Below are 26,610 nucleotides of genomic sequence, written 5' to 3'. Positions count from 1 at the left end.
ATTGTGTTATTTTGTCCATATGAAGTTGACAACAGTTGTATTCCATGCCAAAGCATACCTTCTATCTGAAATTTTAACATTAATAAAACCCTGGTTTCTCTTCTTCAGTGTAAGGCAGTGCACACTAATACTGGTCTACAAAGGAAAATCCCCACAAACTAGCTAATACCTCCTTCTGTTTCTTCAGCACTTTTACCTCCACCTCAATCACGTCATAACACATAAATCTTCTGGATATGTCTTCAAAACCACTAGAACTGGGATAAGCAACTTGCATGGCTGGAGAAGAAAGGAGACCCTTTCCCCACCCTCAAGCGTCCTCAGGGCAGCCGGGGGTTCTCATCCACAGCCTCCTTCCACCCTGCTGAGTCACCAGGTGGTCACTGTCCATCTGTTCACTCTGCCAGCCAATGGGGGACTGTGAAGAGAGAACCCAGCACATTCCCAGCCAGGGGAAGAGGGGCTAAGGACTGGCAGCCTCCAGGGATGGAGGTCTTAGGAATAAAGCTCTTCTGTGGCTCAGTCCTCTCGATCAGAGATCGCAGAGAAAAGGGATTTTCCTCTCTCCCGCCTTCGGTTCCGCATCAGCAGAACCCCATGGGAAAGTGTGGACTGGTGAGGGATTCCCTCTACTAATCCAATAAATGGCTTCCTTGTCTAGAAAAGAATCATGCAACATGGCATCTTCTGGGACTTGGAGTTACAGAGATACGGTGGGCTGGGGGAGTGTAAGCTTCCACTTCAGCAGATAAAAACGCCAAATAAAGTACCTTTTAAAAAGACATATGTACTTGAGCTTGCAAGAGAAAGAATCATCCATAGATGTCCGAAATGATGAACTGAAAGCCAGAATGGGGACATCGTTTATAGAAGTAGTTTGTGGGGGCCGTGGCTGGGGGAAGGGATGTCTAGATCATACCTGAACTGGGCCCAGAGGCTTCATGTATCAGACACAGGGCAGGAGAGAGGCCGTAAGCATCTGGCTCTGAAACCCTATGCTAAGCTGTAATCTTCAGTAAAAAGAAACCACAAAATCTCCACCTCATTTGCAAAGGGTGATAACCTCAGTAAAAAGTGACTAAGCAATCTCTACTCTCCAGCCCGGGGAGCTGGCAGGGATGTCTGTCTTTACTTGGAGTTCTGGGTGGGAAAAGGCTCCCATGAGAAAGGAAAAATCTGGAAGGCTGTGCTCAACAAGACTTTGATGTCCAAAAATACACCATGCACATGATGAAGGAAGGCATCACTATAGAAGCTGGTTCTGGGCCACGATCCTCATTCTGAGCTCTTTCACGGAAGCCAAAGTCCATGCTGACCAACAGGGACCCTATAGCCAAGTGGCCCAGGATTTGCACTCGCACAGTTCAGGTAAAGACGAGCTCAAGAGAAAACCCTACGAACCACCTTGAGAAACGGCATGAGAGTCAGCAAACGTGTTCAACACCTGACCTAACAATTGAAGGAATGGAAGACACCATGAGAGTTACCTCATCCACACCTGATTTCCTCAAGCAAAGCTGTCCCCAAGCCATCCCAGGACAAAAGCCAGAACTCTCAAAAGGACCAGGCACCCTAGGACTCAGCCCCATCCCTTGTTTGACAGCCGAGGACTCTGAATCCCAGGGAGCAACTCGTGGCTGTGTGGGAAACCATGATTGCACAGGACAGCTCTGGCTTCTAAGGACACAGACTGGCTCTTGAGGTTTCAGAACTGGAGAGGGAGTGGTCGTGGCATAGGGAAGCAGCTGTAAGATAACCAGGGAATTATAACATGGTTTATTATGGCTTCAGAGCTGCCACAGTGGAAGAATTCAGGTGGGTTGTCTTGAGCCTTCTTTTCAAGGGCAAAAGCCATGTTGCATATATCACCTCATGAAGTTGCCCAACCCCGCCTCCCCATCTTCCAGATACCAAGATGAGTGTCTTCCACATTACAAATTCTGAATCTTTGTTAAAAGAAGGAAAAAGAGGGACCCTGGTGCTCCTGCTTTTGCCGAGACCCAAAGTGAGCGCTTGGTGGTGCCCTGGCTGCTTCCACCTTGGTTTGACCCAGTGCCCTTCTCTTTGCTCTTGACATCATCTTCAGAGTAGAAGCACCCGCGGCAGCAGTGGCTCTCAAACTTCAATGTGCATTCAAACCATCTGGAAGGCTTATTGAAACACTGGACTCTATCCCTGGGATTGCTGGACTCTGTCCCCAGAATTTCTAATTTGGCATATCAGGGGTGGGGCCGGGGCGTGAGTTAAGTGCTCAGGTGAGGTTGATGCTGCTGGTTCACATACCACTTGGAGAACGGCTGGGCTAAAACTGTGCTTCTCAAACGTTAACGGACTTAAAAATCGCCTGGGTATGTTCTTTCAATAGTGGTTCTGATTCAGCAGTGCTGTGGTCCTGCATTTTTTAACATGCTTCCAGATGATGCTGAGGCTGCTGGGGCAGTGCAGGGACCGCCTTTTGTGTGGCAAGTTATTTTCCTATGATTCTGCTTCTTGTGATGGATACCTATCCTAGACAGATGTAGAAGAGAAGGACCCACTCTGATTCTTCATAAGGGCTCTTTTCCTTGCAGAGAAACTATGGGAGCCATGACTGAGGTCAGGGAACCAAGGGCTTCTGTGGAATGACCCGATTAGCATTGCTGCCCTCTGGGTTGGGTGACATGGAGAGAAGGCATAGATGGAGAGATGGGGAGTTGATACCTGGGATAGCAAGAGTGGTCTGGGATCAGAGTCTCAGGAAGCTCAAGTACCTTGGCATTGACCGGTACAGAATGCCCTAACCACAGCTTGTTCAGAAAAAAAAAAAAAAAAGGAAAACTGTTCTAAAATTGGCCTTTCTTCTCTTGGGAAACTCAGATTCTTTCCAAACTGCCACTAGTCTGTGGAAGATGGGGTGGGGGAGGGTAGACAGGTCCTTCCACACACCATTACCTTCTATGATGGATGACTTTTCCCTCAGGGCGTCACTGAGAGCCAGTGTGCTGAGTCCTGGCTCAAGCCCAGCTGTCTGGGAGCCTGGACAGCCCCATCTGATAGGGAGGCACCAGGAACCAGCCCCTCCACTGGGTTCCCAGCACCAGCCCTGGTGTTCTAATTATAACACTCTCAGCTCCCAGGTTGAGCCTGTGCTTCTCAAAACTCTTCATTTGCTCATTCGTTCCTCCCATCAACCAATACTGGGCACCGGCAGTGAGCATAGTATTGCATTCTGCCCCTGAGGAAGGAGCTGGGAGCCTAAAGTGATATTGATCACTTGACTACAAAAAAAGAGGCAAATGCCACCCGGGTGTTTGGGTCCCCTGCCACGCTCTTTCCCCGCAACATCTAAACAGGCAGGGAGACTCTAGAGAAGGGCCTTTCCTAGCCCAGAGAGGAGTATCCAAGGTCACAAGACATAAATAGTGAGCCTTGGAGCCCGGCCTGCAATTCAAGGCACATTTCATGAAAGCACTAGCATGGATTCCTTTGGGGTCTTTTCTCCACCTCCTTTTGGACAAGAGCAAACAGATTCAGAAGAGGAGTTTGAAGGTCTGACGTGAAACAAAAGAAAAAGCCTGCTTGTAAGAGCCAGGAGACCCCCAACAGATCCATAGGGAGACCACTCAGGACTACTGAATGGGCCGTATTTCTTCCTGCATCGTGCCTGGGGTGTGAGAATGATCGCAGCCATGTGGGGAACTAGCGGGAGAGCTTTGGGTTTATATGTAGATCTATGACCTCAGATGCTCTGCTTGTGGCCAGAGCATAGTAGCACTGGGGGTCTCCCAACAGCAGAAACTATTGCCTCCTGGCAGAAACCTAGTCTAGAAGTATAGCTTCCGACATGGGAGCGGAAGTCTCCCCACTCTGAAGGCTGACATTTGGTACAGGAGCTGCTCTAGAGACCCTGCAGTGTAGACTTCACAGCCAAATAGACTAAGGCAGCTGTTTTTATGACATCTGAGCTGATCCTGGTGAGGTCAGAATCACCGTGGGCTGCATCTTCTGAGACTCTGCAACTTGTCTGAGTTGGGGCCCAGGCTCTGATATGTAGTCAGAAAGGAGGTCACCAGGTGGTAGTAAATGGTATAGATACAGCTTTTCACTCACAGAATTCTTCCTTCCCCCAGGCATTTTTAAAAATAGTTTATTAGGAAATTTCACAAATAATCAGAACATAATCCCTGTCCCTACTGCCAACCTTTAACAGATGTTTTTGCACCTGACACATTTATTCTGAGTGTTTCTGTTTAGAAACAAAATTACAGGTAGCACCAAAGCCTACCTGGAAGCCCCGTCTCACTCTCCACCCTCCCTCCCAAGAGGAAGTCCCTGTCCTGAAGTCACTGTCCATCCTTCTCATGCGTGGATTCCACTTTTCTACCCGTGCATGCACCTGGTTAAAAGATTTGCAAGGATGCTCTTGCAGTGCGTCTTGTATTTTTTACTCCACATTATGACCTCAAAAACGTATCAACACTGATCCACCTTGTGTGCCTTTACTGCTGTGGAGAGGTGGCCAAGCCCAGGACACGGAGTGCTGGCTGAGGTCTGGGCTGAGGACTTGCCTCACTGCCCTGGAATCTTTCTCTTAGGGTTTGAATCTGGCACTTGGATGGGGTGCTTGTGGACTCCCGAGTTCCAGGGCTGGGTTGGAGCCGGCCCACATCCAGAGTTGCTGTCTCAGGAATCCGCACTTGTGTGTCCAACAGTGCGTGTCAGGAGAGCAGATCATCTTGCGGCTTTCTTGGGAGACCAGATTCTCTTATGGGGCAATTAGAAAATCCTGGACCTCAGCCCTCTGGGGCCTTCTTGCTTCCTTTTCAGCACCTTGAGAAAGGAACAATCACCTAGATCAGCAGGATCTGGAGGTAACTACTCCCAACATTTGACAGATGTGTTTGCACCCTGACTTCCGGTTGCGGCGAAACTTTCATTTTACCCTTTCCTTTTTCCAAAAAGTAAGGATAAGACACACGGAGCCCCCTATTCACTCTAGTATCCCTTCAGAAGGGACAAAGATCAATCAGTAAAACCCCGAGTTTGTAACTTACCCACAGACCACAGCATGTTGCAATGGAAGAACCCTGATGTTTCCATTGTTTCTGATTTAACTACTGAGTTTTCTATCTCTGTATCTACCCCATTCCCCTCTGGTAAAGCTGCGAATGCCCTGGGGCAGGAAACCCCACCTCTTCACTACAATTCTCAATTTATATATATTGAATGCTTGCTCTTTGCAGAGCACGAAGCTTGGGATCCACACAGGGTGGAGGAGACTGCAAGAATCAGTAAACACCAAGCCTCTCCCTGCACCCTCACGCTTCTCTGATAGCTGGCAGATGCTGATGAGTGACAAGAGAGTCATATAGGGCCAGGGTTGGGTACCCAGGACTCCAGAGGAACACAACTTAGAAGATCCAGAGAGCTTCTCGGAGAAGGTGGGCTGAACCTGGTAGAGTCCAGCTTAATTCTTAGAGTTTACACCCAAAATGGCCCTTAAAATTTACAGCGGGAGCACCTATTGCTTGGAACTCAAATGAGAACACACAGTCTTCATTAGAAATTTCCAGGAAACTCTCTCAGTGGCTGTTATGAGCAGGGAGTAAGGGAAATGGACTAATAAACAGGCCAAGAAGGTAGAAGACCCCACACGTAAGGACCTTCTACTCGCTCTTTATGATGAGTGCAGAGGCTGTGTGTAGTCCACGGAAGGAAGGCAGCAGAGACTGCAGCGCAGAGAGGACCAGCCTGAGCCTCCGCTGCTACTGTGCTGCAGGCCACAAAACAGATCAGGCCACTGGGTAATTGCACACCACTGAGAACACTGGGTAGAGGACAGGCACTGAAGGAATCCCACCATGCACTGCAGCAGAGGCCCCAGTCCCTATGCATTCAGTGTGTGGCAGAACTCGTTCCAGGGATGGGGGAAGTTATCTTCTGCTTTCCCAAGGAGGACTCCACAAAACTGGAAGAAGATTTGGGAGATACTTGAAATCTTAGCAACGATGATAGTATTTTACAGTGGGTTTTTTTTTTTTTTTTGTATTTAAAAAATAAACTTTATTATCTTGAGGAACTTCCTTTCTATACTAAACTTAAAAGTTTTTATCAAGAAAGGAGATTTAACTTTGTCAAATGCTTTTTCTGTGTCAACTGAGATAATTCTGTGAATTTTGTTATTCTGTTCATATTACATTGATTGATCTGCACATGTTAAATCAGACTTGCACGCCCACAATAAATCCCAGTTGGTCATGATGTATAATATTTCTGATGTGTGTATTTTACAGTTTACCTTGTGCTTTCACCAATATGAATTTCATTAGGTTTGCAAAAACCCTGGGAATTAAACCACTCAGTGGCTATCAGTTTTTTATAGCAACAAGTACATGAAGATATTAAAGACTTCAGTCTTTAAGCTAGGGCCACAATTCCAGTCTCTTGATTACAAAGCTGTGGGATCTCCACTATGCCATATTGTGTCTCTTGCATGTACTGTGTCACACACAAGCACCGACTGCAATGATGTCAAAAGGGTTAGACCGGGAGTCCTGACATACATTTCTCTTTAGCTTATAGCATTGCCTTTCCAGTGACTGTAAGAAGGCAAGAGCTCTAAAGGAATCATGTGACTAAAAACAATCCAAGTGTGCTTCGAGAGAGAGCTGGGTCTGGAGGCACCAGAAGGAAGAAGAACTGAAATTGCCTCATTTGTGGGGCATGCCCTGGGCTACCACATCATTAGAGGGGAGTTTCAGTCTAAACCAGCTGGCGCCTTCCTTCACCAGCCTTCGACCCCGTTGCCTGTCTTATACTCTGGTCATCCTTTGTCCTCACTACTCATGCTGGCCAAAGTCCTGGAGGCCCTATGTCCCTCAGTGAAGCATGCACTTTCTGAGTGAGTCATCTTTGGGGCATTTTTGGCTAAATAACACCATTTGTTCCAATAATATCTGTCGCTGTCTTAAAATCATTCTGTGAACATGACGATGATTTCATGTATACTCTTAAGGTTGCCACCTTCTTTGACTTCAAGGAATGGACAGATGATCACCTCTGCGTGTGAACTGCATTCATATTCTGAAACTGATCCAAAGGCCCCAAGCACTTTGTAGATTATAGGATTAAAACACACTGGGCATCCCTGGGATGAGGGATCATGCCCCTCTTCTGCTCTTTGCTCCTATGTGTAGCACAATGAGCAGCTAAGTAAGCATCTTGTCCCTGGCTCATCTGTGGTTCCATCTGTCCTTACTTCCACCTGTCCCCGCATCCCACCTTCAAGGAGTCCAGTGCAGGAGCTCACAGGTGGGATGCTCACAGGAGGGAGCTAGAAAGGCAGGCACATTTCAGAGGCGGCCATCAGTTAATTGCTTGGGTTAAAGCAAAGCTGAACACAGACCACAAATGGGATCCAGCTGCTCTGCTCCACAGGTAATTGTGGCTCATGGGAAGTGTGAGCTTGCCAGCATCATTGAGATTCTCAAATGGGGAGAGGGTGATACCACGAAAGAAATGAGAGACAGTGATCATCCTCCACACGAACTGAAGAGGGTTCCTCAGACAACTTCACAGTTTCCATTCCCAGGATGAAATCTTGGAAGCATATGGGAGATGGAGGAAGGGAATGAAACAGAAACTCAAACTGTGGCGAGAAGGGTGGACTCCTGGGACTCTAAGTCTTAGTATCAGGCACTCTGCAAGTTAAATCCTCTCCATGGAGGATGTGGAAAAAATAGGAACACTTTTACACTGTTGGTGAGAGTGTAAATTAGTTCAACCATTGTGGAAGACAGTGTGGCAATTCCTTAGGGATCTAGAGATAGAATTACCATTTGACCCAGCAATCCCGTTACCGGGTATATACCCAAAGGATTATAAATCATTCTGTTATAAAGACATATGCACACGTATGTTCATTGCAGCACTGTTCACAGTAGCAAAGACCTGGAACCAACCCAAATGCCCATCAAGGATAGGCTGGATAAAGAAAATGTGGCACATATACACCATGGAATACTATGCAGCCATAAAAAAGGATGAGTTCTCGTCCTTTGCAGGGTCATGGATGAAGCTGGAAACTACCATTCTCAGCAAACTGACACAAGAACAGAAAACCAAACATCACATGTTCTCACTCATAAGTGGGTGTTGAACAATGAGAATACATGGACGCAGGGAGGGGAACATTACACACTGGGGCCTGTTGGGGGGTGGGGGAGGGCTAGGAGAGGGATAGCATGGGGTGGGGGGTTTGGGGAGGGATAACATTAGGAGAAACACCTAATGTAGGTGACGAGGGGATGGAGGCAGCAAACCACCATGGAATGTGCATACCTATGTAACATGTACCCCAGAACTTAACGTATAATGAAAAAAAAAAACAAAACAATATAAAACAGGATTTAATTACGGACACAGAAAAAATAATAATAATTAATTGAAGTACATCCTCTCCATGGCCTCCGGGACAGTCACATTAGGAGAAACTGCCATCTGGTGGAAATGTTGCAGCTTCCTCGCCTCCTGTAGACTTCATGCCAAGAATTGAGGAGCATTCAAAATGGCCGAAGGGTGGGGCCCTAGAGATCCGTGCCCTTCTAGACCTTCCAAGGCTGGCTGTCATTACAACCCAACCTCTCTAGGATACAGATCTCCAGGGCCATTGCCTCCATTTCTGTGTTTTGGGATCTGGGTATTCATGTGGTTAGGCCTCTCTTGTAACAGCCTTTACCTTATACTGCAATGGATGGCACCTCTCTGCCTTTGCCAAGCCTGTGCCCTTTGCCTGGTTTTCTCCTGTGCACCCATCCCGGCATCCAGTGCTTTCAGAGCCAGCTCACTGCTCTCCTGTCTAGCGGCCTCCAGTATTGGCCCCCTCCAGTTTGGTTTCTCCAATTCTTACACAAATTGCGAGCCATTCTGTATGCCCACGTTCCCTTCACTTGTCTAGTATGTTGCTCAGCCTTTAGAAAGATGCTCAATAGATGGATTCTGATTGATGTCCAGCTTATCTAATAAGGGTATTTCTTGAATTGGGAATCTGAATGTATAACTGATCACACCCAATCCTTGGAAGCAAAAACAGAATGGGAGATGCCTTTAATTCCGTTTTTAAAGATGAGATCCCAAGGCAAAGTTGCGTTAAGTTGCATTTTTCACAAATAGCACAAGTAGGAGAGCTGGACTCTACATGTGGACCTGTGTGAGATGGACCCTGTAAACGCAAGACCTTTTTTTTGTTTGTTTTTTATTTTACTTTATGTTCTGGGGTACATGTGCAGGTCACGCAGGGTTGTTGCATAGGTGCACACATAACCAGGTGGTTTGCTGCCTCTATTCCCCCTTTGGCTATATCTGGCATTTCTCCCCATGTTTCCCTCCCCACCCCCCACTATTCTTCCCGTAACCCCCCACCAACCACCCCCAGTGTGTGTGATGCTCTTCTCCTCGAGTCTATGTGTTCTCATTGTTCTTCGCCCGCCTATGAGTGAGAACATGCGGTGTTTGGTATTCTGTTCTTGTGTCAGTTTGCTGAGAATGGTTTCCAGATTCACCCATGTCCCTACAAACGACATGAACTCATCGTCTTTTTTGGCTGCATAGTATTCCCTGGTGTATATGTGCCACATTTTCTTTGTCCAGTCTATCATTGATGGGCATTTGAATTGGTTCCAGGTCTTTCCTATTGTACATAGGGCTGCAATGAACGTGCATGTGCATGTGTCTTTACAGTAGAACAATTTATAGTTCTTTGGGTATATATTGCTGGGTCAAATGGAATTTCTATTTCTAGATCCTTGAGAAATCGCCACACTGTCTTCCACAATGGTTGAACTAATTTACACTCCCACCAACAGTGTAAAAGTGTTCCTATTTCTCCACATCCTCTCCAGCATCTGCTGTCTCCAGATATTTTAATGTTCGCCATTCTAACTGGTGTGAGATGGTATCTCAGTGTGGTTTTGATTAATGCAAGGCTTTTATGCGTGTATCTCTGTGAGTCGTTCTGGTGTGATGGTAGGTACAGGAGGGAGATGTGTGATGCCCCTAGTGATGTGATGGAAAGGTTTTGACTCCTAAACCTGATATCTGACTTTGTTTATTGATAACTTACTATGGGTCAGTCACTGAACCTCAGTTTCCTCATCTATAAAATGTGATTGGTAATTCAAAACAAAGATAACAAGGTTGACTCCCCTACTCATTTCCAGTGACCTAGGAGGAGCTCAGTAAACATTTGTTGAAAGAGAAAAATGCCCACTTTAGTGTTGCTGTGGAGAATTAAATGAGACAACATGAAAGCCACGTATAAACCATTCCTCCTGCAAACTCTACTCCAAATGGTGCTAATCAGAATCTGCACGGGACTGCAGATTCTAGTTGTCACCATTTGAGGTAGAGTTTGCAGGAGGAATGGTTGGGCGTCTCAGCATCCACTCCCCAGCGCCCATTCCTTTCCTCTGTAAAAAGCGTTCCAGTGTGATTCCTCTCTTTCTCTCCTGCTCTCTCTTTTTCATTTGGATGATTGTCTAGGCTTAGCATGGGTACCTCTGACAGCAGAGCCGGGAGGTACCATGAGCAATGCTCTGATCCTAGTTTTTTTTCTTCAGGCTCCATTCTAGCAAGTTTGTCTTCTGAGAAGAGGCTGACAGTCGAGCCAGCCTCACCACCAACAAAATGCATCACAGCCACTCTCCGTTTTTCCCTTCTGTAAGTAGGTCGCCACTGCCAGAACCTCTCAAGGCCCTACTCCTGATGCTTCCTCAGGCCAGCCACAGCACGGCCCTCTCCAGCACTTTCTCGGTGCTCCAGTGAGCAGCCCAGGGCCACTAGAAGCAAGCTGGCTTGCCAGACTGCTGTGGGGCAAGGAGCAGAGGTGATGGTGAGGCGGAGATCTGGGAGCTAGGTTCAGAGGAAAGAGATGGGAGACCCAATTCTGACCCTGGAACTAACTCCACCCACACCTATTACCAGAACTTTAACTTTCTAGTCTTCAACTTCTTCATCTGTAAAATGAGAGGCTTAGGTTGGAGTATTTCTCTCTCTCTTTTCTTTTTCTTTTTTTTTTTTTTTGAGATGGAGTTTCACTCTTGTTACACAGACTGGAGTGCAATGGCGCGATCTCGGCTCACTGCAACCTCCGCCTCCTGGGTTCAGGCAATTCTCCTGCCTCAGCCTCCTGAGTAGCTGGGATTACAGGCACACGCCACCACGCCCAGCTAATTTTTTGTATTTTTAGTAGAGACGGGGGTTTCACCATGTTGACCAGGATGGCCTCGATCTCTTGACCTGTGATCCACCCGTCTCAGCCTCCCAAAGTGCTGGGATGATAGGCGTGAGCCACCGCGCCCGGCCAGGTTGGAGCATTTCTAAGCTCTTGTCCAGGTCTGTAATATTAGAGAAGATTCCGCTAACACAAACAAACTGATGTATGTGTCTCATGATAATCTTCAATTTCGAAGAGCCAGAGGGAGTGCTCCCGGCCCAAGCCCCTAGGGTGAACGTGGAACCCTGCTGATGGAAAGCCTGCTATGTGTGCATCAGGCACTGAAAGAACTTCCTATACTTTTACGTTAATACTTCTAATGGGCATAATTAGTCCAGAATTATCATTCTCATTTTATAATCAAAGGGAATGAGACACTGTTGGTTGAAGTGGTTAGCCTAGTTAGAAGGAGAGAGGATTATTTTTAAATGCAAGTTTTCTGACTCCAAAGACTGTTCTGATGCCAGGCTGGCAGGTCACCAGGCCACAGTACCCTGCAGGTATGATACGGCCTTATGCTATAAGAAACATTACAATTGCATCTCACATTTATCCACCCAGTTTTCTGTCACCTCACTTACTCTGTACTGCCTCATTCAGCATTCAGGATAACCCCCTATTGACAAAGTATAAAATAGCCTTCTACGGAGAAAGCTGGCTTGCCTGCATTTGCACCACTTAGAAGGCAAATGCGAGCACCGGGACTAAAGCCCTGGTCATCTGACGTCAAATCAGGATTCCTGTTGCCAGGCCACAGCTAGGAGCGAAGCGGCACCAAGCTCCTCCCCGCACTTCCCTCCCCACCCCCACCTCTAATGTTCCAATTTGCAGCCAGAGTAACTGAGGCATAAAGAGTCTAGGTTTCAACCCATCAGGAACGAAGATGGTGAGTTCGCATGAGGGCAGCCTATCTCGCGTCCAGCACACAGTTCTTCCCATTTACTCCTCCTCACGCCCCCTGTTAAACCAGACAAACTCAACTCCTTCCTATGGTTCACATGGCCCTACTCAATCTGCCCCAGCTCCTGCTTCCAACCTGCTCTGTAGCTGGGACTCAGCGTCTGAGACGGAGTCTCTGCTCAAAGTCAATGAGCTTTGTGCTCCTGGGCCCTATGCCTGGCTGGAAGAATAGAGGTCCATGGGTTACAGCCAGGGATCCTCAGGGTAGCTCAGAAGAGGCAGAGGGGCATGGTGGGCTTCAGACATAGGGAACTGGGGTATGAAAGTCTGCTCAGCCACTCACCGCAAGTTCCTGAGCTCCCTTAACTTCAGTCTGTTACGTACAATATGAAGATAATAGTGTTCACCTTATGGGGTTATTCTGAGGCTGAAATGAGATATTATGTGTATTATCAGTAGCATTATTAGCTGCCCTATGGAGGTTGTTTTTAGCTTTAAATTATATAAATATATGTGAAAATGAAAAGCACTGTGTGTGCTAATTAAAAATATTCAGCAAGTGTTCATTCCTTTCTTTCCCATCCACCCCTTAGTTCCACCCCATTAAAATTCCTAGATGGCAGAGGTGATCTTATTCTTCTGTATTCCTGGCACCTACCACAGTCCTGGATGTGTAGCAGAAGCTCTATAAATGCTGCATGAAACAAAAAGGAAAATAAAAGGGAAAAAAAGATAACAATCTAGAAATGTTTCTCTGCCTGAGAGGTTTTTAAACAGGTCAAACCATAACATTAATATTACATTCTATGAGCAAAACTGTATAAATAACGATGTATTTTACAAATGAACTGTAGAAATACAAATCCTCTGTCCCCAGCTGCTCAAAGGACGTGAACGAAGAGGATCAGATCTCTTGTCTCATTGGCTTTATTACCTGGGTTTTGAATTCAGCTCTTGGCCTCTTGCCATAAGTACTTCTATCATCTCTAGGAAAGAGTGGGCCTCCTTCCCTGGAAGGCTGACTAGTTGACCCTCCCCCAGGGCCCTCCTCTAGGCTGAATTTGCTCTGCTTCTGAGATAAGGCCCCAGCCGATGGGAAAAAAAGTGGCCAGAAAATCCCATGACAGGTCAACACTGGGAAGATAAAAGCCACAAGTGTATCTCCTCACACCGGCTCCATCAGCTGGAGGTGCCTGAGGATCACCCCCAAAATAGCCCCCTCTTGAGAAATGTCACTCCACACCCTCCTCACCACTGCCTGAGCCTTTCTTCCTTCCAGCTCCCTCCCCAGAGACACACAGAGCCAAGGTGATGATAACAAAAGCAGTAACTGAGGTTAGAAAAATACCTGACAGTTCCTGAAGCTCTCTTGCAGAAACATCTTCATTTGCTCCTCCTCCCTTCTCCCTAAGATAGAAAAATCAGAAAATAAGGGGGTTCCCCTCTCCCTAAGATAGAAAAACCAGAAAACAAGAGGGTTCCTTCAGCCACATCTTGGGATGAGCAACTGAAGCTCAGAGAGATCAGCAGTCTGCTGAAGCAAGTGACAGAGGCGGGACCTGGACCCAGATTTTTTCTTCTCTGAATTTGAAGTCACATGACTGGCATATCAGCAGTGACGACACACTGAAATTCTATAGTTCAACTGTTTTGAGAGGCCTCAAAGATTCAAAAATATGTTTCAATTCTAGTATATTTTTTAAATCTTCATACTATCTCTGATTATTGGGAAAGCCATATCCACATTTTATAGAAAAAAAAGTAGAGGAAGAAATGGGATTTGATTAATGTTAGGCTCATACACACATGCAAACAGCACAAAAAGAGCTCTTGTTGGTGTTCATTTTACCTATTTTCCAACCATGGTGGCGCCTCTTTGGGGGGCTTTGTAGTGGGATTTCCAGTGCAACTTGCAAGGTCCCATCTTCTCATCTACATCCTTTGAGTCTTGAGTACTAATCCAGTTTCAATGGGTGATTGAAACCTTCAGTGAAACAAAGCAAAAAGCATTTGTAAGACTCAATTCTCTTTGCCACTGTGCAAACTAGCACTTGTCAAAGAGCAAACAAATAGCTACAAAATGGCTTAAAGAACAAATATCGGGAAAACTTTACATAACTCAGCAGCACTTTTCTCTATATTAAAAATCTTGGTAGGGCGTGGTGCCTCACACCTCTAATCCCAGCACTCTAGGAGGCCTAGGTGGGTGGATTGTTAGAGCCCACGAGTTTGAGACCAGCCTGGGCAACATGGTGAAACACCATGTCTACAAAAAATACAAAAAAATTAGTCAGGCATGGTGGCATGCCCCTGTAGTCTCAGCTGCTCGGGAGCCTGAGGCGGGAAGATTGCTTGAGCCCCTGGGGGCTGAGGCTGCAGTGAGCCATGATCGCACGACTGCACTCTAGCCTGGACAACAGAGCAAGACCTTGTCTCAAAAAAAAATCTCTTTCAGATGCCTCAGTTATTGTTATTTTCCCTACTACTATTCCTGCAGCTATAATTGATGAAATACCAGCCACTTTACTAAGTATTTTGTTTATGCTGTCTCATTAGTCCACACAACAACCTCCTCAATTTGGTATTTTTTAATCACCATTTTACAAATAACAGAACAGAAAATACAGATGTTAAATAGCCTGCCCAGGCTAACTCGGATCATGAATAGCAGAGCACAGTCCAAAGCCATTTGCACGTGACTCCAGCGATTAAACGCCCAGCTGACTCTCTTGGGAGTATTTTTTGAGGCTATAATGTCAATGTGATTATGCCCCAATTTAATAATATTTGCAACAATGATTTGCAATCCACTTATTATGTGAAAGACACTTCTTCTGGGTAATGTAAAGCAAAGTATAATGCTCAAGCCATGAAGCTGAGACTAAGAAGCTTATGCACTCATAAAGGATGTGTGACATGCACGCAGATGTTCATGACAGAGGTGTGGAGTTAAAATGTCATGGGAGGTCAGAGGAAGGAGAAACTCCTTCTCATGGGAGAAATTGAGCTTGCTACACTTATGTGTACCGAGGACACAGGACAAACCAATGGAGAAAAGTCACCTTACCAGAGAAGGATGAACAGCAGTAAAGAAAAGCTGAAGAGGTGGGGCACGGTGGCTCAAGCCTGTAATCCCAGCACTTTGGGAAGCCGAGGCGGGTGGATCACGAGGTCAAGAGATCGAGACCATCCTGGTCAATATGGTGAAGCCCCGTCTCTACTAAAAATACAGAACATTAGCTGGGCATGGTGGTGCGTGCCTGTAATCCCAGCTACTCAGGAGGCTGAGGCAGGAGAATTGCCTGAACCCAGGAGGCGGAGGTTGCGGTGAGCCGAGATCGCGCCATTGCACTCCAGCCTGGGTAACAAGAGCGAAACTCCGTCTCAAAAAAAAAAAAAGGAAAGAAAAGCTGAAGAACGCACCCGCCTCTGGAGTGCCTCATTGCAATCGGTCTTCTCCTTGACAGACACAGATGACACTGATGGCCACTGCATGCAGACGTGCACTCTGACCTGTTCCCCCAATAGAAGTGGCAGGTAAGCACAGATTACTCCCCACCCCTGCATAGCTCCCTTTTGAAAAGAGTGACATGCTTACTGAAGTATGAAAAGGTATGCGACCTTTGTCAAGCTTTTGTAACAACTGATATTGCCAACAACCACCTGTGCTAGGTGGAGGGCTTGCAGGGAGGCCACTCACTGCCTACAAGCACTTCACAGTCCACCAGCAAGGCCCGCAGATGGATCAATTACATCACAAATAGTAGATGTCAGCTTATTGCCTGCCAACTTGACATTAACATTTAAATAGATTTTCCTAGCACACAAACCTTTCGGAACATACCTTTTAGTATCTGATAGGAGGTCACACGCAGCTGTAGAAAGAAGAACATGAATGAAACTTACAATGGAAAAATGTGACACAAAACAACTTGCAAACAGGATTCCCATCAGCGATGGAGATATACAGTTTTAGCTATATGGAGTTTGTGATGAAAATTGTTTCTGGCAAGGCATGGTGGCTCATGCCTGTAATCTAGCAATCTGGGAGGCTGAGGCAGAAGGCTCGCTTGAGTTCAGGAGTTCAAGATCAGCCTAGGAGACATAGGAAGATCTTGTCTGTACAAAAGGTTAAAAAATTAGCCAAGCGTGGTGACACATTCCTGTAGTCCCAGCCACTCGGGAGGCTGAGGCAGGAGGTTTGCTTGAGCCTGGGAGGTCGAAGCTGCAGTGAGCTGTGATTGCACCACTGCACCTCAGCCTGGGTGATAGAGTGAGACCTTATCTCAAAGAAGAAAAGAATGATTTCCATCATATGGTGGTATTTTTTTTAATTGATAATAAAATAATAATATCTAAGTAATCAATTAAATAACAAAAATTATTTGAAGAGATTTAAGCATGGAGGGGCCTGGAGCAAGCAGGTGGAGAGTAAGGACAGAACTCACGGTGGAAACGTGGCATATGAGAACCAACTAAAATAATAGAAAATATGGTAAATAGAGGTACAAATGTTGGGGGAAAAGATCGTACTGTAGAAAAAATGTAGTTTTTGGAGCCAGACAGGCCTATAATAAACCCTTGCTCATCTACGTATTAGCTACATGGCTTCTACTAGTCAGCCTCAGCAGAGGTTCATCTGTAAAATGGGACATAATATTTATCCAGCAAGGTCCCTGTGAGGATGAGATATCTTATTTAGTAAGCACCTAGCATAGGAAGCCGCCCAAACAATCGTTCATGTTACAAATGTTACTGAGTGCCTAGGGGCTGGAATACAGTGACGGACTGAACAGAAATGGCCCCTGCTCTCATGGAGTTTATTGTCTAGCAAAGGATGAATGATTGTTTTAATTATTACAATTAACCGAGTAGCAAAACTCAGTATGACAACACATCATCAGAGCATAAAAGGCCAGTTTTATAAATGGTGTAATAGCTACAGCTACTGCTTCCTCATGCAAACTCAGTAGGGCAACTAGAGTCCTGGCAAACGAGCTGGTGAATACTTTAGAAAACAGGCCACTCTACAAGTTGTTGGACTAAAATCCTGGGTATGTTCGTCTCACCAGGCAGACATTCCACTGTTTGATAAAAGGAGGAATACAGATGAAATCTGTTACATGAGCCAGCTGTATCAGTAAAAATAGCATCAGAGCTGGTACCACGAAATGGAAACATCTGGTTCCAGAGAAAAGGCTGAAGGGTCGGGCGTGGTGGCTCCTGTCTGTTATCCCAGCACTTCAGGAGGCCAAGGTGGGCGGATCATGAGGTCAGGAGCTTGAGACCAGCCTGACCAACATAGTAAAATCCCATCTCTACTAAAAATACAAAAATTAGTCGGGCGTGGTGCTGCATGCATGCCTATAATCTCAGCTACTCAGGAGGCTGAGGCAGGAGAATCGCTTGAACCCAGGAGGCAGAGGATATGGTGAGCCAAGAATGCACCATTGCACTCCAGCCTGGGGGATAGAGTGAGACTCCATCTCAACAAAAAAGAAAAGAAAAGAACAGAGAAAGAAGAGAAAGAAAGAAAGAAAAAGAAAGAAAGAGAAAGAAACAAAGGAAGGAAGGGAAGGAAAGAAGGAAAAGGCTGAAGGAAGTGTGGAGCACAGTGAAGTGAAGGAGAGCTGGATTCTGGTCCTAAGGCAGCCCCTCAATAACTGTGTGACTCAGAAGATACCCTTAGCCTTTCTCCAGGCCTGTTCTCTATCTGTGAAACTGAGTGAGCCCTGAAATCTCAAACACTTCTGGCATTTGAAGATTCCATAGATGCAAAAATGGAGAAATAGTTCAAGTTAGTTCACATAGCAACCAGATTTGCTTCAATAAACAATTTGAGCATCTAGTAACATGAAAGACTAGATCATTCCTTGGCATCATTTTGAAAGGTAGGATTTCTGAACACTGGCCATCACTTGGGGACCTGTGCCTTCACAATATACTACTTGATGTTCTGATCATGTTGGTTTCCAAATACGGATTGGAGTAATGACTAGCATTTCCAAGTATTTCCAGCTCTCTACCTTCTGCGAAGAATTGTTCTTTCTGGCTCATTTGTAGTTTGCTGCAGTCATGTGACTAGTTCTGACCAATGAGTTGGGAGTGAGAGGAGGATATATCATGTCTAGGCAAGCTCGTTTAAGTATCACTGTGAGATGCTTCACAACTCTCCTTCCCTTTGGCATGGTGACCCATAATGTTCAGGTGGTGGCTGTTTTGTCACCATTGGTTCCTGAGTGACTAGAGTGACCAAAGCTCCCTGCCATTTTAAAAATGCACAGATAAAGTGAATATGAAATAAATCTTTGTGTTTTAAACCCTTGGGACTTGGAGGTTACTTTGTTATTGAAGCAGAATCTCACCTATCCTTACAAATACATTGCTTCCTATTAACGCTTTGCTAACTTAATAACTTTTTGAAATACAGACTGGAGCTATGCACTAAACTGCTTTTCATTGTTTTAAATATGATTTTCTTCCACCTGACTTGACACCATTGCATTGCCTGATTTGACACTGCTACAAGGGACACAGACACCATTCACATCGTGCTTCTGAAAATGCCATTCACATGGAATGCAGTGTGACTCGCAGCAGAGCACTCTGGATTTGCAACGGTATAGGTGAAATACAGTCATTCCACTTACCATTTCTACTTTACTACTTTTCACGTTAATAGAAAAAAATCTTTTTAATTCAAAACACATAGTTTTTAAAAGGTCTTGAGTTCAAAAGAGATTACATCATTTGTAAAATATTCAAAGCCCTACAAGGCAGACAGCATAGCTCCATTTTACAACAGGGATCCGAGAGTCACACAGTGTAAGGGACTGTATGAGGCTGCCAGTTAGTAATGGCAAAGTAAGGACTCTAGTTTCCTGGCTGCACATTTGGTGCTAATTCAACTATGCCACATTTCCTTCAGCATCTTTACTCTGAACAGAAGTTTTCAGTTTGTTTGTTTCTGTCTATCTTAATCATATTTTCCTGAAGTGGGAAGCACTGTACCAACCAGTTGCTCACCATTATTCGTTTTATGCAACATGGTTGTTCAAAAGAAAGTGCTCCTGGCAGAAACCTGGGGCTCCCATCGGCATTGCTCTTGCCAGTTGGTCTAGAAGAAAATGCCATCTCCCAGGATGGATAAGCTGGAGGCCAGCTATCTGGTCAGTCCTGAGCTGCTGGGGTCCTGCCTGTGTTATCAGTCCATGCCTTAATGTTGGAGAGGCTGACAGCCTGTCACATTATCTCACACTCTCGAATTGGCAAAGTAGCCCTCTGCTGAATTGTGAGGACAGTGAGCAGCATTTAGGGCAATGACCCCACAGGTACTTCCTGAGTCCTTTCCCAAAAAGTTCAGGGGCTATTCCTCCCTCCCCTCACTGTCTTCTTTTTTGCTTCCCTCTGTTTCTTCTTTTGCCCCTTCTGATAAATCTTTGGTTGGGTGGATCAGCTTCCTTTCCTAAATTGGCTCTAAGTAAACAAAATCTTTCTATTTTCTGGGTTGTTTCTCAGGTATTAGTAAATATCTGAGATCTGGGTTGAGCTGTGGCCAAGGACTTAAATATCTTGGTAAAAACCTTCATCATCAAGGATTTTCCCAAGGTGATGAAGAAGTCTTCTTCCTTCTCTCCCCAATTAACACAGTACACCCAGATGATAAAATATGTCGGAAATTACCTGCGTAGCCCCTGAGTTTCAAAAGGTCCCCAAGAATCTATGCGGTGATGCTCGTGCCAATCCATGGAGGCAATGTGTCCTCCAGGAGCCCTAAGCTTGCCCCTCACTTCATCACAAAACATACTCCAGCCAAACATAGAAGAACCTTGTCTACCTCTCTAAAATGTGCCACTGGGACTCCCGTTTCCATGGAGCCTCCATCCTCCTCTCCCCTGAAATCTGCATGCTGACCCCCATTTTTCTCCTGACAGATCTGATGCTGTTGACTTGCTTTGAGAACTTTCTTCAACCTCAGAGGGTCTGGTGCTGAGTTCCCACACAGGGAGAGAGTAAGCTTTCAGGGTGTTCTCTAGGGAATCAGCTTTGTCACTCCCCTCAAGGACTCAAGGGGTCCATCCGGAGCTGGAAAAATGAGCTAGTTAGAGAGGGAAGAAGAGTATCTGTCTAGAGGGTTGCATAGCACACTGTCCTGCTTTTCTGTTGTTCTTTCACCCCAAGGCTTTCAAAGCTAGAGTTAGGTCTTAAGGTCCTTAGTAGTAGTGGCCACAGATAGGCTTGCAGGCTCTTGTCATAAGGGGCCGTGTAGTTCCAGGCCTCTATCTCTAACACACTTGACAAGGTAGGTCATCACTTTCAGGCACCGTAGACAACCCCTTCAGTGCTTTTCCACACATGTGATTTCACATGGGACTATTTGATCAGTGTCTCTCTTCTCCATTAGACTAAGCTACATAAAGTCAGAGACTGTACAGTTTTCCTTCACCTGGCAAAGAACAGGCACTCAATAAATATTTACTGAATGGATGGATTAATCTTCTCTGCTGACACAGCATGAGAGAATAAGCTTAAGCTATGGCAAAAAGGATTAGCTCAGAGCTGCTTCTGGAGCTGAACTGCCTGGTATTAAATCCTGGTTTTGCAATTTACTTCCTATGAGACCTTAGGCAAATATCTTTCTCCTGCCTCATTTATAGTTTCAAATGGCAATAATAGTGGTACCTACCCGCTATGGTTGTTCTGAGAAGTGAATGAGGTAATACACAGAAAACACTTACGGCTGGTATGGTGGTTCATGCCTGTAATCCCAGCACTTTGGGAAGCCAAGGCAAGTAGGTCGCTTGAGTCCAGGGGTTTGAGACCAGCCTGGGCAACACAGGAAAACCCCGTGTCTACAAAGACAAAACAAAACCTCATATTAAGACAGTCTCTGGCAAATACAAATGCTCAATAAATATTAGGTAACTACAGTTTGCCTGCAGATTATTGGCAACCAAGAGAGAAGTTTTGATTTTGTCCTTTGTAGGACAGAGAAAAGGCTGTATGCCTTACATTTATCCTAAGAGGCAATTTTGAGAGCTAAGACAAAAAATAATTTTCTAACTGCAGTCTAACTATTAAGAAAGGTTTTGGCTATGCATAGAAATAATGACCTTATAATTACAAGCAATGAGATTGTTGAAGGAATCAGGACATAAACCCTGGGGACCTTTGACAGTGGATAACTGATCTTAGGTGCCTAGGACCAAAAGAGAGGATGTGGACATCCTGGTAACAGCCTATTTTAATGAGAAAAAAACTCTCCAGAGTTCTAATATGTCACACTTGAGTCAGTTCATAGACTCAGGCCTGTCCAAGAGAGAAGAGTTCGGGTGAAATACAATGATGAGAAGAGGACAAATTTTGCAACCAGAATGTCTAAACTTCAATCCCAGGTAATTCATGACTTTCCACATAACTTGGGCAATTTATTTAATGTCTCTGGGTTCTAGCTTCTTCATCTGTAAAATGGGAATGATAATAGGACACCAATTTTCTGGAGTTATTACAAGGGATGAATATATAATAGTACATAGTAACAGTGTGTGTGTGTTAGATATAATTAAAATGATTGAAAATTATCACCTCTACCAAGGAACAAATGGCTATCCATTTTTCTTAAAAAGGAATGAAATAATGTAAAGTTGTCAATATTTTCACTCCATAGTCAAGGACCTAGAAATGCCAAAATTGTAAAGGTGGTAGCATGGATAGTCAGGGAAGAAGTGTCAGGAGAAACCCTTCTGAAGGGGTTTAGAGTGTGTGAGTGCCACCATGAGGCCCAATATGGAGCTGGTAGTTAGCAGTCAGGTAGACCAGATGACTCTCACTAGGATGTCATTCCACCTCCTTCTTCGCTTCGTAAAAATCAACTGCCCCAGGAGCCATTCTGCCACTGAGCTTAATCAGACAAGAATCACTGGCACTTCCAATGAAGACCTTCAACTAAGAATGCCAACTCCCAAGACCCAGTAACCTAGAAGATCTGGGGAGCGGGCCCAGTAAGCTGGATTTCTGGAAGCATCCCAGGTGATTTTTACACATCCTGCAATTTGAGAACACTGCCACTGTTGGACTCTGAGACCTCTTCCAACTCTGACGGTCTCTGAGTCTATGGTTGTCTGGTCGGATAAACTCCTGAGATCCCATGTTGTCAGAGCCACTAGACACAGTTTCCAGAGGCTGAAGCCATCCGTCAGATGTGGAGATGACAGGGCAGCTGATGCCCGTTGCCCAATCCCACTCCCCATGCCCATACCCACTCCCATCTAGCATAGGTATACCACCTGGGGCCTGGGTTGAGGGAGCTGGCACCCTCTCTACTGGTAAAATCATATCTCACTGCCCTTCATGAGCATGTGAACTCCCAGCAAAAGATATGTGATTTGGATCTCCCATTTGAAACGAGAGGTAATATCTTCCCATCCTTCCCAGGATGGGACAGGAGAAATAAATTATGACCTAAAACATCCAAGTTGTTTCTAGAATGACCAGCAGCATTTTTAGTAAGAGAGGAAAATATTGGCACCTCCCTGTGATGGCAGCATGTTGGCAGGCTTCCTTCCGGCTGGCAAAATGTGCTTATTTGCATCTGTGGAGGCCTACTGCTCCCAGACAACCCTGGACGTGGTTGTGGGTCCCTGGCATGAAAGAGTCAGGCCACGGGCTAGCAGGAGCTGGGAAGAGCACTCTAAAAGCCTATTTGTGAGGCCCATCAGCAGCCGTGCCGAAACGGAGGTGAGCAGAGAGGACGGGAAATCGTCCTCAGGCAAAGCAACAGATGGGGAAGTGGGAGCCTCCTCCTGCTGTCACCGATGCAGAATCTTGTCTCTGGTTTTCCTGCCTCAGCTCTCCCACATGCCATTCTCACCAGTCTTCCTAAAATACTACTTTCATTATGTGAATTCCCCTCTGCTTTATTTTTTGTTTTTTAGCAATGGGGTCTCTCTCTGTCACTCACACTAGAGGGCAGTGGCGTGATCACAGCAGCCTTGATCTCCTGGGCACGAGAGATTCTCCCATCCCTTGTACTATTTGGCACAAGAGGTACAAGCCACCACACTTGACTAATTGTTCTACTTTTTAGAGAAATAGGGTCTTGCTGTGTTTCCCAGGTCAGTCTCAATCTCCTGGCCTCAGGCTATCCTCCTGCCTCAGCCTCCCAAAGTATTGGGATTACAGGTGTAAGCCACCACCCCTGGCCTTAATTCTCATGAGACCTCCACAGCTGTCTTCACTGAAAGTACAGCATCGGTTCCAAATCCGTCAGTTTGTTCGAAGCCTACCACAGCCTGCCTCAACTTGCCTTCCCAAATTTGGCTCACAAAATTTTCACAAACCTTCTCACATGCTTGCCAACCTTCTGCTCAAGCAACAACGGCCCTCCCTCTCCCTCACAGTGTGTTTCCTGTGGACTCCTCGCCAGGCTTCTACAGCTGTAATTTCTCCTTCCTGCTACCCAGCTCTACCCCCTCTTCCCAGGCCCCTCTTATAAGCCTCTTCCCAGGCTTCTCCACCTATGCAAATTCTTCATTGCTCTGCCTGGACCACCCACCAACAGAGATGTCTGCTCCTTCATGTCCAGCCTTTCCTGGCTGGCTGGGTGGAAAGAGACACAGTCTGGAGGCAGAGAACATGCATTTGAACCATGTGGTTTGGAGCACATCATCTTCCTCCCTGAATTTCAGTGGCTCTGCAACCCGGCACACCCTTCCAGGGATTGGAGATAATGCAAATGAAGTGTCTACCACAATGCATGGCACGCAGTAGGTGCTCAGCAAGTGGTAGCTAGCAGTGCCAGTCATACCCACTACCTGGAATCCTTAAATCTCTTCATCTGTGTAGGAACTGACTACCCTGTTTGACTCTCGGTGTCTTCACTGTATCCTCCCTCCCCTGTAGTATTTTGCTCACTTCTGCTCCTTAGGAGGGGCTCATGAAATATTTGCTGGGGTCTCTGGGTGTCTGTGCTACAAGTTCACTCGATTTCCTTGAGTAGAAAAATGAAAGGTGATGAGGCCTGAGGTCTGCTTTGTGCTCAGTTGACAAGCCAGCTTCACAGAGCTCAGAGACGAAGCCAAAAAAGTCTTAGGATGAAGCCAACGTGCACATCTGCAAGGGGAACCCCGGAAGAGTTACAGTCCTGATCCGAAAGCCAAAGCCTTCTCCGCTGAGCTGCCTGATAACACCGGCAGCTTGCTAAGGAAACTACTCGGTTGTCAAAACATATCCCGGCTTCTGTCAGGGGGTGTCAGCCAACATCTTGGAGAATGGCAGAGAAGCAAGCTCTTGGGAGTTCAGTGCTGATAAATGACTTGTAAATGTCACGTAGGCCCAAGGGGTGAATGCCAGTGTGGAGGGAAGTTACCTCTCTTTGAAAGCAATGGAAAATTGCGAAACCTCCAGCTTTCTTGTATAAGCTCATGGGCCATATTTTTAAACTTATCAACAGTAAATATGACTATAAATCTACTTACCCCTACCCTACCACAATAATAAAACCTCCCCTGTGCTGGAAACAATTTTCTCTGCCTTTTTCTGTCCTCAAGACCCATAAGCTTATTACTCCCTTTACTCCATCCGGGTAAACCTCCTCTCTGTTCTGACTGATTCAGCCAGGTCTACTAAGAAGTGTTTATCATATTCCCCCATGTGTGCAGAACCTGGTGGGCAACCAGGAAGGACAACAGAAGAAAACACGGCCTCTGTTCAACACCCGCCTATGAGTGAGAATATATGGTGTTTGATTTTCTGCTCTTGTGTCAGTTTGCTGAGAATAATGGTTTCCAGGTTCATCCATGTCCCTACAAAGGACGTGAACTCATCGTTTTTGATGGCTGCATAATATTCCATGGTGTATATGTACCACATTTTCCCTATCCAGTCTATCATCGTTGGGCATTTGGGTTGGTTCCAGGTCTTTGCCAGGGAGGGGAGCACTACACACTGGGGTCCGTTGGGGGGAAATGGGGGAGGGGCGGGGGGGTGGGGAGGTGGGAAGAGATAGCATGGGGAGAAATGACAGATACAGGTGAGGGGACGGAAGGCAGCAAACCACACTGCCATGTGTGTACCTATGCAACAATCTTGCATGTTCATCACACGTACCCCAAAACCTAAAATCCAATAAAAAAAAAAAAAGAAAACACGGCCTCTGTCTACAAGCAGCAATTTAAAATCTAGCAGTTCTGTCAGATCTGCACCATCCATCCCAAAACCAACTTCTAATGGCTTTCTTTCATTTAGTAGTGAGTCAGTCAACAAGTACTTATTACGCACCACTGTGTGCCTAGAATACAGAGCATGAAGGAGCCAGGCAAGGTCCTGGTTCTCATGGAGCTTGCCAGTATGCAAGTAAACAAAGAACACAAACTCAGAGAACAGTAAGGGCTATGAAGGAAACAGGGTAATGAGATAGTGGGTGATGGGATTGCAGGACGTGGAGGCCAGAGAAAGTCTTTCTGAAAAGAGGTGGCATCAACAGCCTGTCAAAAGTGGTGAGATACAAGAGAAGAGATAAACACCCTTCAGGAGAGGGCCTGCCCATAAACCCTGCAGAAACTCAAAGGGCATGGGGATAAACACAGGGCTCCTGTCTCCGAAACTTTGTGTCCCTTGGTTAAGGGCTATATTTTATTCATAGCACCAAGCACAGCACCTGGTACATAGTAGTTGGCGAATGATAACATGATTCACAATTGTCTACACACCGAGCAATGTCCTTGCCATGGACTATTCTTTCATTCTAATGACACCATGTGATGAAGGTGCTGTTATCCCTGCATGACAGATACAAACAGATATTCACCGAAAGGAGAAGCAGAGCCTGGATTCAAATCCAAGCACTGTATTGCCAACCCCTCTGGTCTCAACTCCTATGCTGTACTGTGTGCAAGCATAAATGTTCCTTCCACTTGATCTTACATCTCATTAGTTTCTAGAAGGGATATAGAGATGGAAGCTATTTGAGGCCTTGGGCTGTTAGAATCTGTATGTTAAATTTTATCTAGTATGTTGTCATATCCAAATGTTCACATCTTTTTTTAACTTAGAGTTGGATTCTCCTGTCACCCAAGTACGGTGGTGTGATCATGACTCACTGTCATCTTGAACCCCTTGAGGGCTCAAGTGATCCTCCCACCTCAGCCTTCTGAGTAGCTAGGGATACAGGCATGCAACACCACACTTGGCTGATACGTTTGTTTGTAGAAATGGAGCCTTGCTATGCTGCCCAGGCTGATCTCAAACTCCTGGTCTCATGCGATCCTCCCATTTCAGCCTCCCAAAGCTCTGGGATTGTAGGCGCGAGCCACTGTGCCCAGCCCCAGATGTTCACACTCTTTTCATCATCCAATCAAATATGGCTATTTGTCTGACAAGAGCCAGTCCCTGAAGGATTTAATTTCTGACGTTGGACAAATCAAGCAGTGAAATAAATAGCATTTGCTGTTGTATGTAGC

At 45.8% G+C, this 26,610-nt stretch overlaps 2 long non-coding RNA genes across 2 annotated transcripts in view; both read right to left on the bottom strand.

Annotated features, from left to right (window-relative positions):
- Positions 1-4,127: 4,127 nt before the first annotated feature.
- Positions 4,128-15,332, bottom strand: LOC141585021 (uncharacterized). Its single transcript, XR_012518302.1, has 4 exons — positions 15,219-15,332; positions 14,001-14,135; positions 13,500-13,558; positions 4,128-4,809 (listed from the first exon to the last, which is right to left on the bottom strand). It is a non-coding gene; the product is annotated as an uncharacterized LOC141585021 (long non-coding RNA).
- A 661-nt stretch (positions 15,333-15,993) lies between these two features.
- The window catches only part of LOC101045854 (uncharacterized), a 76,277-nt gene continuing 65,660 nt past the window's right edge, over positions 15,994-26,610 (bottom strand). Inside the window, exons 5-6 of the long non-coding RNA XR_012518624.1 lie at positions 20,890-21,003; positions 15,994-16,026 (exon numbers count right to left, since the gene is read on the bottom strand). This is a non-coding gene — a long non-coding RNA (uncharacterized LOC101045854). The remainder of the gene's footprint in view (positions 16,027-20,889; positions 21,004-26,610) is intronic.

Source organism: Saimiri boliviensis, chromosome 7, assembly GCF_048565385.1.
Source record: "Saimiri boliviensis isolate mSaiBol1 chromosome 7, mSaiBol1.pri, whole genome shotgun sequence".
NCBI classification, from domain to species: Eukaryota; Metazoa; Chordata; class Mammalia; order Primates; family Cebidae; genus Saimiri; species Saimiri boliviensis.
This window is presented reverse-complemented; position numbering and strand designations above follow the sequence as displayed.